The following is a 21228-nucleotide window of genomic DNA, read 5'->3' on the forward strand; positions in this document are numbered from 1 at the left end:
TACTCAAATTCTATTGTCTTATCAAGTAAGGTATATAAATACGATATGAACAGATACCACATCATTCTCCAAATATCAATTAAAAAAATACACAGAACTGAAGCCAATTATTAGTTTGCAAAGGAGACACACCCACCACGACATTTAAAATATTTCATAATGGTTGAATTCTTCTCCAGTCATTGCCGCTGAAAACATGAATGTCACAATCATTCCAACAAAATTTCAAGTATAATGTTTCAAACAAAAATTTCTGCCTGACAAAGGGATGATTCTTGAATTTACTCAAAAATAAAATGAACATTAATGCTGTATCTTAATAGGGGCGGCAGAAGCACTTGCATGCTAAAATATGACAAATTTTTTTGGATTTGTTTTTTGTTTTTTTAGTTTTGCCTTCCTTTTATTATCCACAATGATCAGAAGTTCCTTGAGGGCAAGGACCATTTCATTTTGGTCTTTGCATCCCTAGCACCTAGCACAGTGACTAGCACACAGTAGGTGTTTAGTAAATGCTTGTTGATTGATTTCCCTACCCATCCCAAGTAGCCGTCCTCTTCCTTTTTGGATCTTCCTCTCACTCTCAACATAGCTTTAAAAGGTCCTATATTTTGTCTTTAGCATTTCTTGGTCTCAGTCTATCCTGACCTTTAACACTCCTGACCCCATTCTTTCCCATTACCTGTCCTTGGCTCAATCTTTTGCTGTGTCTTTTATTTTATTTTATTTTAAAATTTTTTTATTTGAGGATTTTTTTCAAATTTTTAGTGCTCACACAGAAAATCAAACAACGGCTCTTAAAAGAAGATATGAGCTGGGTCCAGCACATTCCTGTTGATATCTAACTAGCAATCTAGCTATACACACACACACACACACACATACACACACACACACACACACACACACACACACATAAAAATATGTAATTTGTACCTATAGAAATTATATCTGTGTATATATAAATAGATATATGGAGAGAAAGATCATAGATAGATATAGACAAACAGATGGATAGATAGATAGAAAAATATAATATACAGTGTGTTATATCCTGCATTTATTTATATTTGTTACATCAGTGTAGTAGATCTAAATGCTCTGATTTATCTCACTTCTCTATTTGTACCAAACAGAAGAGTGTCTCACTTTTTTATTTGTATCCCAAACTCCTAGCATAGTATTTGGCACAAAGCAGGTGCTGAATACACATTTGTTGATTGAATGATTGGCATCAGACATTATATCATTATATCAAGATGGAGATTAAGAAAGACATTAGAAGTCTGGTGAAGCTTCAAACAAGTTATGTCGGCCGCCGCCACCACCACCAACAGCAGCACCAGAGCCAAGAGGAGACCGTGGCCCTAGCTGCCCAGCCCCCCCACCACCAGCTGCCAACCCCCTTGGGAAATCACTGCAGGTGGTTCAGGGGAGCAGTAATAAGGCTGTAAAAGACTTGTTCCAACAAACTCTTAAAACATGGTGGATTACTATGAAATTCTGGGTGTGCAGAGACATGCCTCAGCAGAGTATATTAAAAAGGCATATTGTAAATTGGCACTTAAGTGGCACCTGGATAAAAATCCTGAAAATAAAGAGGAAGCAGAAAGGAGATTCAAACAAGTAGCTGAGGCATATGAGGTGTTATCACATGCCAAAAAACGGAACATCTATGACAAATATGGAAAAGAAGGGTTAAATGGTGGAGGTGGAGGAGGTGGAAGTCATTTTGATATCCATTTGAATATGGATTCACATTCTGGAACCCAGATGATGTCTTCAGGGAATTTTTTGGTGGAAGGGACCCATTTTCATTTGACTTCTTTGAAGATCCATTTGAGGACTTTTTTGGAAATCAAAGAGGGACTCGTGGAAACAGAAGCAGAGGTGCAGGACCCTTTTTTTCTGCCTTTGGTAGATTTCCAGGTTTTGGAAATGGACTTTCTTCATTTGATACAGGATTTACTTCATTTGGTTCAGTGGGGCATGGAGGCCTTACTTCGCTCTCTTCTACCTCATTTGGTGGTAGTGGGATGGGTAACTTCAGATCCATATCAACTACAACTAAAATAGTAAATGGCAGGAAAATCACTACAAAGAGAATTGTTGAGAATGGTCAAGAAAGAGTAGAAGTTGAAGAAGATGGCCAGTTAAAGTCCTTAACAATAAATGGTAAGGAGCAGCTGCTACACTTGGATAACAAGTAATTCAATGCATGCATTTAACAGAAATATTAAGCTATTACAAGCACCATTTGAGGATTAACAGGAGCATTTTTTTGAAGATTTCAAAAGAACTCTTTCAGCATAATTGTACCTAATCTAAAGTATTCATAAACGGCTCATCAAAGCACCAATTTGTCATAGACTTTGAGTTTATTGTTGGGAACTCATTAATAGGACCATTTTTTTTGTCTTTAAAATAGTTGTAAATTTCTGTATGCACTTTGCTTTTTATTAAAATTAATCCAAGGTGAGCAGTGATCCTTTAGTAGTGCTAGGGCAAAATGTACACTAACACCAGCATGAATCTTGCTTTTCCATTTTGCTTGAAATGTGAGCCAAGTAGTAGTTTAAGTCTGCTGTGATGTTAACATTTCCAGGATGAATCTTTTTTTTATTTCAAGTTTTTTAAAGTATTTAGTAGTGAAAGCTATTAACAGGTTAATGGTAATACATTTCTGGTTTCAAATAAATTAAGGATGTTTTCTAGTTGTGCATGAATGCTGTAAAACTCAGTAAGTTTTGACAATTGTTTAAATATGTAATGTTAAGCCTAGGCAAAAAAAAAAAGTAAATCTGGTAAACTGGGTCTTTGTCATTTGCTAAAAAAAAAAAAAGAAAATGAATAAATGCTAATGTTTGTGGTGCATTCTTTCATAAAAAAAAAGATTATGTAGTACAGGTGGCAGGGGTTGTTTTTATGCTTTTGACAGGCAAGCCAATGTTTTCTCCTCCAAACTTTAAGCATTTTAGTGGGCAGATTTACTCCATATCCTCAGAATGATTTCAAGGAAAATATGACTGGCTGGAAACTTTTATCTTGGCCCTAAATAATGAGACTTTAAAAAAGTAATTTCAGTTTCCCATCAATCTCATAATGTATGGTTATGATTACAGGCAGATAGGATCTGCAACTGTGCAAGGATGTTTAATGGATGGCAACACTTTACCCTAATCATGTGGAACTAATCATAGAGTACTAAGTTAAACTGACTTATGAGGGAGTCCATTCCACATTCTACTCAACTACCTATGCAAAAAGGAAAAGACACAAATCAAAGGAAAATTGGAGGTGAGCTCTGAACAGCATTATCTCTGAGTTGTCTAATTTAAGTGTTATACTTCCACTCTACTTTCTAGCGATTTAAGGGGTTTTTTGAATGAATTTCTTTTCTTCCTCAAAAGAAATAAATGAAGTATTTTTTTTGAAGAAAGGGAAAAGAAGTGAGGCACTAGAAAAAGAATGAAGACTCTTAATATATCTTCTATCTACCAGCCATTTTACTTGTGTTTAGTTGTGTTCCTCATGCCCAAAGGGATATTGAGATATATGTCTTTCATAAACTGAAGATAGAATGTTTGTTCTTACCACACAGCATCACAGTCTTCTGATGTCACAAGGACACACTAGTGTCATTCAAAGTCAATCTCATACTGTGACTCAATAACTTTTTATGTCTTTCTTAAATCTCGTACTTGAAGATCAAATTTTTTGTTGAGCTCTGGTCTTTTTATGAGGAAGGTTTGGAAGCCCCCTATTTCTTTGAATATCCATCTCCTCTCTTGAAAAATCATGCTCATTTTTGCAGGGTAGTTGATCCTTGGCTGCAATCCAAACTCCTTTGCCTTATGGAATATCATGTTCTGCTCCCTGTGGTCTTTTAATGTAGAAGCTGCAAGGTCTTGTGTAATCCTGACTGTGGTTCCATGATATTTAAATTGCTTCTTTCTGGCTGCTTGCAGCACCTTCTCTTTCATCTGGTAATTTTGGAATTTTGCTATTGTGTTCCTTGGCTTTGTCAATTTGGGATCTCTTTCAGGTGGTGAGCAGTGTATTCTTTCTATGGTTACCTTACCCTCTGGTTCTAGGACTTCCAGGCAGTTTTCCTTTATGATTTCCTGAAAGACACTGTCCAGGCTTTTTTTTTCATCATGATTTTCAGGTAGTCCAATGATTTTTAAATTGTCTTTCCTTGATTGATTTTCCAGGTTGGTTGTTTTACCAATGAAGTATTTTGTGTTTTCCTTCATTTTTTCACTTTTTTGTTTCTGTTTAACTGATTCTTGCTCTCTCATAGAGTCATTAGTTTCCATTTGTCCAATTCTAGTTTTTAACAGATTGTTTTCTTCTGCTGAGTTTTGTACTTCTTTCTCCAATTGGCCAATTGTATTTTTAAGGGATTTGTTTTCTTCAGTGGACTTTTTTTCCAGTTTGCCAATTGTGTTTTTTAGGGACTTGTTTTCTTCAATGTACTTTTTTTCCAATTGGCCAATTGTATTTTTAAAGGACCCTTTTACCTCTCTCATTAGACTTTTAAAATCCTTCTTGAGCTCTTCTAAGAAGGCTTTTTGGGCTTCAGACCAGTTCATATTCCCTTTTGATGTTGCAGATGTGGGTTGGTTGACAGTGCTGTCCTCTTCAGAATTTCTGTCTTGATCTTCACTCTTCTCATAATATGAATCTATGGTACGTTTCTTTTTACTCATGGTGTTTCCTTATTCCCTGGCCTTTAAAGAGATTGAGCTCTCCTGCTGGGAATCAGAGGGCAGTGGCCCAAGCTTCTTGTGTTGGGAGCCTAGGTCTTGGTCACTGGCTTTATGTGCTGGGGCCTCCTATGTTGGCAATTGGAGGCTGTAGGATTTTGGCAGCTTACCTCATGTTGGGCAGGAATCAGCAAGGCTGGAACTTTCAGGCAATTCTAGGTTGCCTGCTTTTCCTTTCCTTTAGCTTTCTTCAGCTCTGTTCATATGGTTGCTGCAGGGTGTTTATCTGCCTGGGGCCCTTGCAATGCTGCCTCCCTCAGTTCTGCTAATGCACTGGGAGATTCCTTTGTGGTAGAGTGCCAAGGCACCTGGTGGTTTTCTGAGCTGGTTTCCACCAGTTCCCCCCACCCCCCTCACTGAGGCACTAGGAGGTCCAGGTGTTGGACTGCTCTACCACCTGGGCTTCAGGATCTCTTCCTAGGGTTGTGACACCTTACCTGGTGTTGGGTTGGAATCAGCAAGGCTGGGGCTTTATGAAGACTTTAGGTTGCTTTCTTCAGCTCCTTTCAGATGAATGCTGCAGGGTGCTTATCCACCTGGGGCCCTTTGTAGTGCTGCTTCGCTTATTTTTGCTGAGGCACTGGGAGACCTGTTTGCTGGGCTGCTGTACTGCTGCTCCCCATTTTTCTTCTAGTTCAGTTGTTCCAGGGCTTTTTTTTTTCTGGGGTGATATTTTCTGGGTTTTCAGAGGTTGATAGGGGAGGGTGAGAGTGGCTATCTTTTTACTCCACCATCTTGGCTCCCAGAAGTGGAACCTATTTTTATTTTTAACATGCATTTTTAAAACTTTACGTTACAAATTTTCTCCCTTCTTCCCTCCCCACTCACCCTCATTGAAAAGGCAAGCACCTTGATACAGGTTTTATATATATGTAGTCATGCAAAACACTTCCATAGTAGTTCTGCTGTGAAAAACTAAGTGTATTTTCCTTCCTCCTATTGTACCCCCCATTTATTCCATTCTCTCCTTTGACCCTGTGTCTCCTCAGAAGTGTTTGCTTTTGATTTTCCCTCTCCAAGTCTGCCTTTCCCTCTATCAATCCCCTGCTCTCTTGTCTCCTTCCCCCCTTATTTTCCTGTAGGGTAAGATGGATTTGCATACCCCATTGTGTATTTTATTCCCTCCTTAAGCCAAAACCTATGAGGATAAGATTCACTCAGTTTTCATCACCAGTCTTTTGGAATTGTCTTAGATCATTGTATCATTGAAGATTGCTGAGTTTATTGTAATTAATCATTACATAATGTTGCTGTTACTGTGTACAATGTTTTCCTGGTTCTGCTCACTTCACTCAGCTTCAGCTCATGAGAGTTTTTCTAGGTTTTTCGAAATCTACCTACTCATCATTTTTTATAGCACAATAGTGTTCCATTACATTTATATACTACAATCTGTTCAGCCATTCCCCAATTGATAGACATTCCTTCACTTTCTAGTTCTTTGCCATCACAAAAAGAGCTATGATACATATTTTTGTACACGTGGGTCATTTTTGCTTTTTTATGATCTTTTTGGGTTGCAGACCTAGCAGTGGCGTTACTGGATCAAAGGGTATGCACAGTTGTATAGTCCTGTGGGCATAGTTCCAAATTGCCCTCCAGAATGGTTGGATCAGTTCACAACTCCACCAACAATGCATCAGTGTTCCAATTTTCCTACATCAGCTCCAACATTCATCGTTTTTCTTCTCTGTCATACTAGCCAATTTGACAAGTGTGTGGTGGTACCTCAGATTTGTTTTAATTTGCATTTCTCTAATCAGTAGTAATTTAGAGCATTTTTTCATATGACTACAGATAGCTTTAATTTCTTCTTCTGAAAACTGCCTGTATATATCCATTGACCATTTATCAATTGAAGAATGATTTGTATTCTCATAAATTTGAATCAATTCTCTGCTTGTTTGAGAAATAAGGTCTTTATCAGAAATTCTGGCTGTAAAAATTATTTCCCATATTTCTGCTTTCCTTCTGATCTTGGTTGCATTGGTTCTGTTTGTGCAAAAACTTTTTAATTTAATGCAATCAAAATTATCCGTTTTGCATTTCATCATGTTCTCTATCTCTTTTTGTTCATAAATTCTTCCCTTCTTCATAGATCTGGCAGACAAACTATTCCTTGCTCTCAGAATTTGCTGAAGGTATCACCCTTTCTGTCTAAATCACGTGCCCATTTTGACCTTATCTTGGTATACGGTGTGCAATATTAGTCAGTGTCCAGTTTCTGCCATACTATTTTTCAATTTTCCCAGCAGTTTTTTGTCAAATAGCAAGGTCTTATCCAAGAAGCTGGAGTCTTTGGGTTTATCAAACAGTAGATTACTATAGTCATTTACTACCGTATCTTGTGTACCTAACCTATTCAACTGATTCACTATTTTATTTCTTAACCAGTACCAAGTAGTTTTGGTGATTGTTGATTTATAATACAGTTTTAGATCTGGTATACTAGGCCACCTTCCCTAACATTTCTTTTCACTAATTCGCTCGATATTCTGGACCTTTTGTTCTTCCAGATGAATTTTGTTATTATTTTGTCTAGTTCTACAGAATAAGTTTTTGGTAATTTCATTGGTATGGCACTGAATAAGTAAATTAATTTAAGTAGAATCTTCATTTTTATGATATTAGCTCCACCTACCCATGAGCAACTGATATTTTTCCAATTACTTAGACCTGACTTTATTTGTGCGAAAAGTGTTTTATAATTGTGTTCATGTAGTTCCTGGGTTTCTCTTGGCAGGTAGCTCCCAAATATTTCATATTGTCTACAATTACTTTAAATGGAATTTCTCTTTCTATCTCTTATTGCTAGGCTTTGTTGGTGATGTGTAGAAATGCTGGTGATTTATATGGGTTTATTTTATATCCTGCAACTTTGCTGAAGTTGTTAATTATGTCAAGTAGTTTTTAGTTTATTCTCTAGGGTTCTCTAGGTATACCATGATATCATCAACAAGGAGTGATAGCTTTGTTTGCTCATTGCCTATTCTAATTTCTTCAACTTTTTTTTCTTCTCTTATTGCTAAAGCTAACTTTTCTAGTACAATATTGAATAACAATTGTGATAATGGGCATCCTTGTTTCATCCCTTATCTTATTGGGAAAGCTTCTAGCTTGTCCCCATTACATATGAAGTTTGCTGATGTTTTAGACAGATGCTGCCTATCATTTTTACAAAAAAAAAAATTCCATTTATTCCTATGCTGTCTAGTGTTTTTTTAATAGGAATGGATGCTGTATTTTACCAAAAGCTTTTTCTGCAACTACTGAGATAATCATATTATTTCTGTTAGTTTTGCTATTGATTATACTTAATTATCCTGAGAGTATTCCCAATATTGATCCAGCCCTGCATTCTTGGTCTAAGTCCCACCTGGTTATAGTGTATTAACTTCATGACAAATTACTGTAATCTCTTTGTTAATATTTTATTTAAACTTTGTGCATCAATATTCATTAGGGAAATTGGTCTATAATTTTCTTTCTCTGTTTTGGCTCTTAGGTATCAGCACTGTATTTTTTTGTCATAAAAGGAATTTGGTAGGACTCCTCCTTTGCCTATTTTTCCAAATAGCTTACATAGTATTGAAAATTATTATTCTTCAAATCTTTGGTAGAATTCATTTGTGAATCCATCTGACCTTGGAGATTTTTTCTGGGGAAGTTCATCGATGCCTTTTGATTTGTTTTTTCTAAAACGGGGTTAAATATTTTGCCTCCTCTTCTGTTAATTTTGACAATTTATGTTTTTGTAAATATTCATCCATTACACTTAGATTGTCAGACTTATGGGCATACAGTTGGGCAAAATAGCCCCTAATTATTGTTTTGTTTTCCTCTTCATTGGTGGTGAATTCACCTTTTTTATTTTTGATATTGGTAATTTGGGTTTCTTCTTTCTTTTTATTTTAAATCAACTTAACCAAAGATTTATCTATTGCATTGGTTTTTTTCCCATGAAACTAGCTCTTAGTTTTATTTGTTAGTTCAATAGTTTTTTTTTTTACTTTCTATTTTATTAATCTTTCCTTTAATTTTCAGAATTTCTAATTTGTTTTTTATTTGGAGATTTTAATTTCTTCTTTTTCTAGATTTTTTAGTTGCATGCCCAATTCAGTGATTTGCTCTTTCTCTATTTTATTCATGTAAGCATTTAGAGATATAAAATTTCCCCTAAGAACTGCTTTGGACTTCTGCTTCAGGGAGCCAAGATGGCAGAATAAAAAGTAAGTTGCTTTTGGGGCAGCTAGGTGGCACAGTGGATAGAGCACTGGCCCTGAAGTCAGGAGGACTTGAGTTCAAATCTGGCCTCGGACAAAACACTTGACACTTACTAGCTGTGTGACCCTGGGCAAGTCACTTAACCCCAATTGCCTGGAAAAAAAAAAGTTGCTCTTACTCTCCCTTATTAGCCTCTGAAAGCCCAGAAAATATGGCCCCAGGAAAAACCCTAGAACAGCTGAACCAGAAGAAAGATGGGGTGCAGCAGTCCAATAGCCCAGGTAGCTTGAGGGATTTATGGAAAAGGCCCCTCTTGCCCTGGGAAAAGGGGAGTAGTACAGAATGGGAGGCATCCCAGCAAGCTAGTGGAAAGCCCCACCTCAGCATGCCAGGAGAAGATCCTGAAACCCAGGTGGTAGAGCAGGCAAACATCAACACCTGGACCCGCAAGTGCCTCAGTGAGTGTGGGGGAATTGGTGGAAACCAGCTTGGAAAATCACCAGGTGCCTTGGCATTTTACAGCAACCAGATCTCCCAGTGCCTCAGCAAAACTAAGGGAAGCAGTGCCCCAAGAGGCCCCAGGTGAATAAACATCCTGCAACATCCATCTGAAAGGAGCTGAAGAAAGTGAAAGGAAGGAAAGGCCTGGGTGAGCAGGAAATCTCCAGGATCCACACTACCCAATCCTACCCCTAGAGCTCCAGTGTTGCTGATTCCAGCCCAACACTAGGTAAGCTACCAGAACCCTACATCCTCCAACTGCCAGTATCAGAGGCCCCAGCACACAAAGTCAGTGACCAGACCCTGGGATCCCAACACAAGAAGCTTGGGTCAGTGCCCCCTGCTCCCCAGCAGGAGAGCTCAATCTCTTTAAAGGCCAGGAAATAAGCAAACACCATGAGCAAAACGGAACATACACTAGATTCTTATTATGGGAACAGTGAAGATCAAGGCAAAACTTCTGAAGAGGACAACATTGTCAACAAACCCACATCTGGAACCTCAAAAGGGATTATGAACTGGTCTGAAGCCCTAAAAGCCCTCTTGGAAGAACTCAAAAAGGATTTTAAAAGTCAAATGAGAGAGGTAGAAGGAAAAATGGGAAAAGAAATGAGAAGTATGCGAAAGAGAGAGAGTCAATAGCTTGGAAAAGGAAGGACAAAAATTAATTGTAGAAAACAAGTCCTTAAAAAATATAATTGGCCAACTGGAAAAAAGTACACTGAAGAAAACAAGTCCTAAAAAGTACAAAATAAGTCTCCAAATGGGGAAGGAGTACAAAATCTAATAGAAGAAAACAATTTGTTAAAAATTAGAATTGGGCAAATAGAAGCTAATGACTCTAGGAGAGAACAAGAATCAGTTAAACAAAAACAAAAGAATGAAAAAACAGATGAAAATGTAAAATACCTCAACTGTGGTAAAACAACTAACCTGGAAAATCGATTCAGGAGAGACAATTTAAAAAAAGAGCCTGGACAATATCTTTCAGGAAATCATCAGGAAAACTGCCCTGAGGTCCTAGAACCAGAGGGTAAAATAGCCATAGAAGGAATCTGCCGATCACCTCCTGAAAGAAATCCCAAATTGAAAATGCCAAGGAATATAGTAGCCAAATTCCAAAATTACCAGGTCAAAGAGAAAATACTGCAAGCATCCAGAAAGAAACAATTTAAATGTCATGTAACCACAGTCAGGATTATGCAGGACCTTGCAGCTTCTACATTAAAAGACCATAGGGCATGGAATATGATATTCCATAAGGGCAAAGGAGCTTGGATTACAAGCAAGGATCAACTACCGAGTGAAAATGAGCATGATCTTTCAGGGGAGGAGTGGCTATTCAATAAAATAGGGGACTTCCAAGCCTTCCTGATAAAAAGACCAGAACTTAACAGAAAATTTGATCTTCAAATACAAGACTCAAGAGAGACATAAAAAGGTAAATGAGACAGAAAGAAACAACATGTTATTAATAAGGGCAAACTGTTTACATCCCTACAAGGGAAGATGACACTTGTAACCCTTAAGGATGTATTGTTATTATACCATGTTAAAGGGGTGTACATAAAGGAAGTGGGTGTAAGTTCACTTTGATATAATGATAAAAAAAATCTAATCAAGTGGATTAAATAGATCCAAGTAAGTGGATTAATCTGATCTAACTAAGAAAATGTATTGAGAGAAAAGGAAAAGAGGAGGCAGACAAGGGTAAATTACATTACAGGAAAAGACACAAAAACCTATTACAGCAGAGGGAAAGAAGGGAGGGAGATGAGCATTGTTTACTTTCATCAGATTTGGCTCAAGAAAGGAATAACATAATCAGTTAGGTACTAATATTGATAGACAACCCTTCTCAGCAATACAAGGATCTAAGACATCTCCAAAGGCCTCATGATTGAAAATGCTATCCACATCCAAAGAAAGAACTATGGAGTTTGAATGCAGATCAAAGAATAGTATTTGCTATTTTTTTTCTTCTGTTGTGTTTTGTTTCCTCTTCCTGGTGGTTCCTCCTATTAGTTCTAATTCTTACTTACAACATCACTAATGTGAAAATGTGTTTAATAGGAATGTATATGTATAGCCTATATCAGATTGTGAGTTGTCTTAGAGAGGGAGGTGAGGAGGGAAGGGGAGAAAAAATTTAAAACTCAAGAGTTTACAGAAGTGATGGTTGATAAATCAAAATAAATTAATTTAAAAAAAGAACTGCTTTGGCTACAGCTCAGATTTTCTTATGTTCTCTCATTATTGCCATTATCTTTGGTGAAATTATTGATTGTTGCTGTGATCTTTTTGTTTAATCCACTCATTCTTTAGGATTAGATTAAATTTCCAATTAATTTTTAATTTATCTTTCTGTGACCCTTTATTACATGTGACTTTTCATTGCATCATGATTTGAAAAGGATGCATTTGATACTTCTGCTTTTCTGCATTTGGATTGTGAGTTTTTAATGTCCTAATACATGGTGAATTTTTTGTGTTGGTGCCATGTACCTCTGAAAAAAAAAAGATATTTTCCTTTCTATACTTATTCAATTTTCTCCAGAGGTCTATCATATTTAACTTTTCTAAAATCCTATTCACCTCCTTAACTTCTTTCTTGTTTGTTTTGCAGTTAGATTTATCTAGTTCCTAGAGGGAGAAGTTGAGATCTTCCATTAGTACAGTTTTGCTGTGTATTTCTTCCGGTAATTCACTTAACTTCACTAAGAATCTGGATGCTATACTAGCTGGTACATATATATTTAATGCTGATAATACTTCATTGTCTATGGTACCTTTTAGCAGGATGTAGTTTCCTTACTCATATCTTTTAATTATGTCTATTTTTGCTTTTGCTTTGTCTGAGATCAGGATTGCTATTCCCATTTTTTTTAACTTCAGTAAAGCATAATATATTTTGCTCTAGCCTTTTACCTTTACTCTGTGCATCTCTCTGCTTCAACCGTGTTTCGTGTAAACAACATATTGTAGCATTGTGGTTTTTAATCCACTCTGCTATCCACTTCCATTTTGTGGGAGAGCTCATCCCATTCAAAATCACAGTTATGATTAATAACTGTGTATTTTCTTCCATTCTATTTCCCCCCATTTATACTTTTCTCTCTCCTCACCAGAATTTTGCTTCTGATCATCATCTCCCTCAATTTGCCCTCCCTTATACCAGCCCCCTCTCTCTTTTCTTTCCCCCTTCCCCTCCTACTTCTGCCATCCCTTCTGCCCTCTCTTTTATCAACCCCACACATACACTCCTTTTTCTTTCCCCTCTTACTTCCCTCTAGGGTAAGATCAGTTTCTATACTGAAATTAGTGTGTATGTTATTCCCTTTTTGAGCCAAATAGGGTTCAAACAATGCTCACCCCCTTCTTTCTTTCCCTCCACTGTAATAGATCTTTTGTCCTCTTCATGTGATATAATTTACTCTATTTTGCCTCCCTCTTTCCTCTTCTCCCAGTACAATCCTTTTTTCAACCCTTAATTCATATATGTATGTGTGTATGCATACATATATATACACATATATTCATATGCATATACTTATATAATATAAATATATATATATATATATATATATATATCACCACATCAAAGTTAACCTATGCCCACACCCTCTGTCTATGTATGTAGAATAAAATTCCTTTTTTTTTTAAGAGTGGTAGTGGCTTTATTGGTGACAGACAGAAAGTACCAAGGGATTAGGAGTTGGCGTTGGGGCCCTTTATCTTGCCAAAGGTGGGCATTACACTGACAAAGTGTCAGGTGTACTGCATTCCCCTCTTAACAAGCCCAGTCTTCTTCTTCTTCTCCTGCTTGGCCACCTTGGGAGTCTGACCTCTCACTTTTCTAGCTCGGCCCAAAGAGCCATGGACTGTATCTCCTAGCATCCGAGCAGCCACTTCCAGAGTGGCCAGAGGCTCCACCCCACACTGCCCCAAGATGGCTTCATCCTCCAGCAGGCAGCCACCTAGAAGCAAGACCTGGTCCTTGGGAGCGATGCCCTCCAGGGATGCCACATGAGCCTTGATCTGGGTGATGGTCTCCTGCCCAGTCACCTTGAGGGTGTGCAGAGCCTGCGCATGGACAAACAGCTGCATGGTAGCAACTTGGACATGGTAGGCCTGCTTCTGCCGCGGCAAAGATGGAGACCAGAAAGAGAGGGAGTGTAGAGATAAAATTCTTAAGAGGTACAAATGTCATCTTCCTGTGTAAGGATGTAAACAGTTTAACTTTACTGAATAACTTTTTTTCTTTTCTGTTTACCTTTTTATCCTTCTCTTGAGTCTTGTTTTGAAGATCAAATTTTCTGTTCAGCTCTGGTCTTTTCATCAGGAAAGCTTGAAAGTCCCCTATATCATTGAATATACATCTTTTCCCCTAAAAGATTATGCTCAGTTTTGCTGGGTCGTTGATTCTTGGCTGTAATCCAAGCTCCTTTGCCTTCTGGAATATCATATTCCAAGTCCTCCAGTCCTTTAATGTAAAAGCTGCTAGGTCCTGTGCAATCCTGACTGTGGCTCCATGATAATTGAATTATTTCTGTCTGCTTGCAGTATTTTCTCTTTGACCTCATAAATCTGGAATTTGGCCACAATATTCCTTGGATTTTCTTTTTGGGATCTCTTTCAGGAAGTGATGAGTTGATTCTTTAAATGACTATTTTACCCTCTCATTCTAGGATATCAGGGCAGCTTGATAATTTCTTGAAAGATGCTGTCCAGGCTCTTTTTTTGATCATGGTTTTCAGATATTCAAATAACTTTAAAATTATCTCTCCTGGATTTATTTTCCAGGTCACTTGTTTTTCCAATGAGATATTTTACATTTTCATCTATTTTTTCATTCTTTTGATTTTGTTTTAGTGATTCTTGATGTCTTATAGAGTCATTAGCTTCCACTTGCCCAATTCTAATTTTTAAGGAATTTTTTTCTTCAGTTAATTTTTGTACCTTCTTTTCCATTTGGCCAATTCTGCTTTTAAAGTCATTCTTCTTCATTGGATTTGTTTTTCTATTTGGGCAATTGTATTTTTTAAAGAATTGTTTTCTTTAATGGATTTTTTTTTCCATTTGGCCAATTGTATTTTTAAAGAATTTTTTCTTCTGTCATTTTTTGTCCTTCCTTTTCCAAGCTAATTCTCTTGCATACTTCTCATTTCTTTCCCCAATTTTTCATCTACCTCTCTTATTTGACTTTTAAAGTCTTTTTTGACCTTTTCCAAGAAGGATTTTTGGTCTTAAGACAAATTTATGTTCCCCTTTGAGGCTTCACATGTAGGCATTTTGGCATTGATGTCCTCTTCTGAGTTTGTTTGATCTTCCCTGTAGCCACAGTAGATTTCTATGCTCAGATAGAAAAGAGTGCTTGTGGTCACTCATAGAGCAGAGCACAGGCCAGGAAAGGAGTAAACACCTCACCCTTGATCATAGCACTTTGGAAGAACAGAAAATTTACAAGTCCCTAGAAGCATCTCTGAAAACAGATGCACAAAACCCCTGAAGCTTGGGACAGTACATTCTCCACACTGGAAGCAGACCTCTACCTTAACAAAGAGTTTGTAACTCAAGCAATTAGCTGAGATCATGAGGAAGCAGCGTAAAAAGAGTCAGACCAAAGAATCTTACTTTGGTGACAAAGAAGATCAAAACATACAACCAGAAGAAGACAACAAAGTCAAAGCTCCTATATCTAAAGCCTCCAAGAAAAATATGAATTGGTCCCAGGTCATGGAAAAGCTCAAAAAGGATTTTAAGAAGCAAGTAAGAGTAGTAGAGGAAAAACTGAGAGTGATGCAAGAAAATCATGAAAAACAAGTCAACAGCTTGCTAAAGGAGACCCAAAAAATTACTGAATAAAATAGCATCTTAAAAAATAACCTAACCCAATTGGCAAAAGAAGTCCAAAAAACCAATAAGGAGAAGAATGCCCTAAAAAGCAAAATTGTCCAAATGGAAAAGTCCAAAAGCTTACTGAAGAAAATATTTCCATAAAAATTAGAATGGAGCAACTGGAGGCTAGTGACTTTATGAGAAATCAAGACACTGTAAAATAAACCCCAAAGAATGAAAAATTAGAAAACAATGTGAAATATCTCAGTGGAAAAACAACTGACCTGGAAAATAGATCCAGGAGAGAGAATTTAAAATTATTAGACTATCTGAAAGCCATGATTAAAAAAAAAACCTAGACATCCTTTTTCAAGAAATTATCAAGGAAAACTGCCCTGATATATCAGAACTAGAGGGCAAAATAGAAATCAAAAGAATCCACCAATCACCTCCTGAAAGAGATCCCCAAAGGAAAACACCTAGGAATATTGTAGAAAAATTCCAGAGTTCCCAGGTCAAGGAGAAAATATTGCAAGCAACCAGAAAGAAACAATTCAAGTATTGTGGAAGCACAATCAGGATAACATAAGAATTAGCAGCTTCTACATTAAGGGACTGGAGGGCATGAAATATAAAATTCTGGAGGGCAAAGGAGATAGGATTACAACCAAGAATCACCTACCCAGCAAAACTGAATATAATCCTTCAGGCCAAAAAAAAATGGCCATTCAGTGAAATAGGGGACTTTCAAGCATTCTTGATGAAAAGACCAGAGATGAATACAAAATTTCACTTTCAAATACAAAACTCAAGTGAAACATGAAGAGGTGAACAGGAAAGAGAAACAATAAGGGACTTATTAAAGTTGAACTGTTTACATTCCTGCGTGGAAAGATGACATTTGTAACTCATGAGACCTTCATCAGTATTAAAGTAGTTGGAGGGTAAAAATTGTATGTATGTAGATAGATAGATAGATAGATAGATAGATAGATAGATAGATAGATAGATACAGGCACAGGGTGAGTTGAAGATGAAGGGGTGATATCTGGAGAATAAAGTTAGGGGTGAGAGAATTATATTGGGAGGAGAAAGGGAGAGGTAGAATTGGGGTAAATTATCTCACATAAAACAGACAAGAAAAGGCTTTTACAGTGGAGGGGAAATGGGAGAAAGCGAGAGGGAAAGAGCAAATCTTATTCTTATTGGATTTGGCTTAAGGAAGGAATAACATATACACTCAATTGGGTATGGAAATCTATTTTACCCTACAGGAAAATAGGGGGGAAAGGGGACAAAAGAGCAGGGGGATGATAGAGGGGAGGGCAAATTGGGGGAGGGGTAATCAGAAGCAAACACTTCTGAGGAGGGACAGGGTCAAAAGAGAGAATAGAATAAATGGGGGGCAGGATAGGATGAAGAGAAATATACTTAGTTTTTCACAACATGACTACTATGGAAGTATTTTGCATGACTACACATGTGTAACCTGTAAAAAAAAAGAAAAGAATCCACACCTCAAGAGGGGTCCCCTCTGACTCCATGTGTGTGTGAGATTTTTTATGTTCTCAGCTGGCCTAGAGACAGCATCAAGGAAGCAGGGGCCAATGAGTTCCCAGTGAGTGCTTTGTTTCTTTTTAGAAAAAAAAACAAATTCCTGTTGCAGGAAGGAAGAAATAAGTCAGAGAGAAGAAGGAGACATAAGTCTTGTCCACGTTGTTGGAAAATGCTGGTAGATATTAGTCTTGTCACAGAGAGCAAATGGAATAAACAATGCCAAAAACTCCCATGAGGGAGTAACCCAGTCCCTTTGTGAGGTTGGCAATCTGAATGCCCACTTCATGATCCCACCTCTACATATTTATGACTAGGATTTCTTAGGCACTGCCCAACATTACATTGGCAGAGATCACCTGCCTGCCACTCATGCCAAGCATTTTGATTTCAAAAGTATGGTGTGAGGTGGTCTCTGTCTTGGCAAACCACATTCGTCTCCCATACTCTGGCTGAGTCTACATTAAATGCCACTTGTCACCTTCATTGGCTTGTCACTGTCTTCTCTAGGTTCCCAAAGTGGGTGATACCACCCTCTGGCGAGGTGCTGGAATGATCCAGTGCAGGGGGGCAGTAGTAGTTTGAAATGACATAATTTTTTAAAAATACATAAAGGGTTGAAGAAAGTAGATTTCCACAGGGGCACTGAGTAATTTTTTAAAATGGAGCAGTAAGACAAATAAGTATGGGTACCTCTGGTAAACTACAAGCTACTGCTGGCTGCTTCAAAGGCTGGTCACTAGGATCCATGATAAAGCACTGTCTTGGATTTTCTCCCACTTGTCCATGGCGTATTTCTCCAAATATATCCCTGAAATACTCTTCCTGGAATCCTTCCATAGCTTTCCTCTACAGAGAGATGACACCATTGTCTATGCCAATCTCATATTATGACATTAGCAGGGGCACAAAGATCTTCCAGAATGGGAAAGCTCCTGGGGAATGGTGGACAATGAAGACTAGAGAGTCAGGAGCTGAACCCAGGGAGAAATGAAGAACTGAGCCTTGTCATCTTGACTCCTTGTCCAACTGCTTTACTTTATAGATGGAGAAATGAAGGTCCAGAGAGACTGGGTAATTTGTCCAGAGTCAAATGGATAACAAGTTGCAAAAGTCAGGTTTCAAACCTAGGTCTTCTGGATCTATTGTTTTTGGCACAATATCATGACTAGCTCCATTCCAACCTATTCTTGGTCAGAAATTCTTCTGATTTATCTCTTTTTTTTGTCTAGATATGTAATGTCAAGGATATAGGGAACTCCTAGAGAGGAAACCCCTTCTACTAATGCAGATTAACAATTATCCCACAATTTACAGTCTTAAGGAGTTGAGAGGTAAAGTGACAGTGTGTGACTGAACCCAGATCTCATAACTCCAAGAACTGTTCTCTATCCACTAAACCACATTATCTCTGCTTATCTGTGCCAATGTAACTGAATGTTCAGTTTCTCATTCCTAGTACCATATTGCCTCCTACCTTCTAGCTAACATCTACTGGAAAGAGTGCCTTAATCCAAAGACTTATCTCTAAAAGGAGTCAAAGACAGTTCCTTGGAAAGAAATCTTTGCCCCTCAAATTACATGCCATAGACAACCACCTACTCTGTCAATGTTTATTTCTGTCTCTGCTCCCTGGGCTAGACAGTCAGGAAGAGTTTTTTTGTTTTGTTTTGTTTTAAAGCTGGTGGTGAAGCACCTGGAAAATGTAGAAACAGTTGTACTAGCATAGGGAAGAGCCTGACAAACCCTAGCATCCTCAAATCAGTGAGCACCCAGAAAACAAAAAGACCAAAATAACTCACAGCTGCAGTTTTCATATCCCCAAGCTCAAAGTTTTCTTGTCCATGTGGTTGTTTGTGGAGGAAAGAAACATTACAGTACCCACCTTTTCTTTAGAAGTGGCTGTGAATACATCCTCAATCTTAGGAAGCCTAGTCACCTCAAAGACATATGAGTGCTCACACTTAGCCTGTAAAAACCTCTCTTCCCAATAAGGGAATGTTACTTCTGGTCATAGAGACTTCCTCAGGACAGCAAAACAAAGCTGATAAACTGGTAATCCCCTTCCCTTTAGATCAGAAATATCTAAGGAACTCACTGGCTTTGTTCCTCAAGTAAGCAACTATTCAAGAACTCTATGATCGATCTTCTGCAAACAACATGATGCAAAAAGGAAATACATCTGTTGCTATTTCTTTGACTATCTCTATCTCTGTGTCAGTCTGTCTCTCTCTCTCTCTCCTCCCCCAACCCATTCTCATTCAACTGAGCTCGGAAATTAGAATTCTTGACCTGAGTGTTACCCATGAGATATTGCCCAAGAAATTTCCCTGCCCTGGTTAGAAAGCTGTATTCCAGAATGGTACCAATTAGAGGCCTCTAAACCTGAAAGTTCTCTGAAGGAAATGTGTCCCTAAAGTTGCACTATTCCATTCAATAAACATTTATTAAGCACCTTCTGTGTATTGCCAGGTACTATTTTAGATGCTGATGATACAAAGACAAAAATGTCATTCCCCTCAAGAAGCTTACGTTCTTCCTGGAGAAGGAGAGATAATGTGTATGTAAGGGGTTTTTCATTGAATATTTTATTTTTTCCCAATTACACGTAAAACTATTTTAACATTTTTTCCCCCAAATTTTGAATTCCAAATACAAAGTAATGGAGGGTGTATGTGTGGAAGCATCAAGAAAGGCTTCTTGTCTAATGTAGTACCTGAGTTGTGCTTGGAAAGATAATGGAGATCCTAAGAGATGGAGGTAATAATAATAACAATAACAGTAGCTAGCATTTATATAGCACTTTAAGGTTTTCAAAGGGCTTTACATATATTATTTCATTTGATCCTCTCAACAACCCTGAGAGATAGATGCTATTATTATCCCCATTTTATAGTTGAAGAAACTGAGGCAGACAGAGGTTTAGTGACTTGCCCACAGGGCACAGCTGTTTCTGGGGCAAGATTTGAAGTCAAGTAATCCAAACCCCAAGTCCATCCAGGTTTCTATCCCCTGATCCATCCTACTGAGGAGGGAAAGCATTCCAGGCATAGGAGATAGTGCAAGAAAACAGAGACAGGAGATAGAGTACTGTGTGTGAAGAATAGCAAGCAAACAAGTTTGGTTGAAGGGTAGAGTGCTTGAAAAGGAGTAACATAAGATCAATTACTAGGAGCTAGTAAGTTGTAAAGGGCTTTAATAACAGGAGTTTGTGTTTGATTTGTGAAACAATAAAGAACTTAGCAGAATCAGAGCTGCACTTCAGGAATATTGACTTAGTAGCAATGAGGAACATATATAGAAGAGGAAGAGAGACTAATAAGGAAGCTGTTGCAATAGTCTAGAAGAGAGATGGTGAGAGCAATTAGGGTTGGTGGCTGTGTGACTGGGGAATAGAGGGCAGATAGGACAGACGTTGTGGAGATAGAGTTGGCAGGATTTGACAACTAATTAGAAACAAGGGTGAGAGAAAGAGAAGTGTGAATGACTGGGATGTTATGGGAGTGACTCAAAAGAAATGGGGGAATATGATTAATTTTGTTTGGGATATGTTAAGTTTGAGATACCCACGGGAGGTGCGAGTGGAAGGTGTCTAGCAAGCAGTTGGAAATTTGTGACTAGAGCTTAAAAGAAAGCTAAGGGCAAGGTAAGTAAATGTGATGGATAATCTTGGGAGCTGATAAGGATGCCAAAAGAGAACCTAGATAGAGAAGAGAAGAAACCCCAGGACAGAGCCTGGGAGTATACCCACACCTAAGAGGAGAGATAGGGATGATGATCCAGCAAAGGAGACTGAGAAAGAATAAGCCAGACAGGTAGGCAGAGAAATCAGGAAAAAACAGTGTCACAGAAGCCTAGGCAGGAAAGATTGTCTAGGACTAAGTGGTGGTCATCAATGTCAAAAGCTGAAGAGAAATCAATAAGATTTGAAGGTTGAGAAAGTGTCCCATCAGATTTATTGACAAAGAGACTATTTGGTGAACTTGGAGAGAGTAAGTGTGATCAAGTGGTAGAGTCAGAACCAGATTACAATGGATGGAGGAGTGGAAGCAATTTGGAACTGTGTTCCAAAAGATACTGAATGGCTCATACTCTTTGATTCAGGGTCTATTCCCAAAAATCTAAAGGATCCATATGTACAAAAATATTTTTAGCAGTCCTTTTGTGATAACAAAGCTCTGGGAATTTAAAGGGAATTTCCATCAATTGAGGAAGGATTAAAAAAGTTATGGTATACGAATGTGATGAAATAGTATTGAATCATAAGAAATTAACTGTGGCTTCAGAGAAACCTGAGACTTCTATTTCCTATCAGCTGCTGTGTTTGGTTGACACTCCATAA

General features: G+C 37.9%; 2 pseudogenes; one reads left to right on the top strand and one right to left on the bottom strand.

The window, feature by feature from the left end:
* The first annotated feature begins 1482 nt into the window (after positions 1-1482).
* LOC110196223 (dnaJ homolog subfamily B member 6 pseudogene) lies at positions 1483-2375 on the top strand (annotated as a pseudogene).
* A 10802-nt stretch (positions 2376-13177) lies between these two features.
* Positions 13178-13601, bottom strand: LOC110196100 (ubiquitin-like protein FUBI pseudogene; annotated as a pseudogene).
* Positions 13602-21228: the final 7627 nt, after the last annotated feature.

This window comes from Phascolarctos cinereus, unplaced genomic scaffold (assembly GCF_003287225.1).
Source record: "Phascolarctos cinereus isolate Bilbo 61053 unplaced genomic scaffold, phaCin_HiC Scaffold_4;HRSCAF=312, whole genome shotgun sequence".
In the NCBI taxonomy this organism is placed as follows: Eukaryota; Metazoa; Chordata; class Mammalia; order Diprotodontia; family Phascolarctidae; genus Phascolarctos; species Phascolarctos cinereus.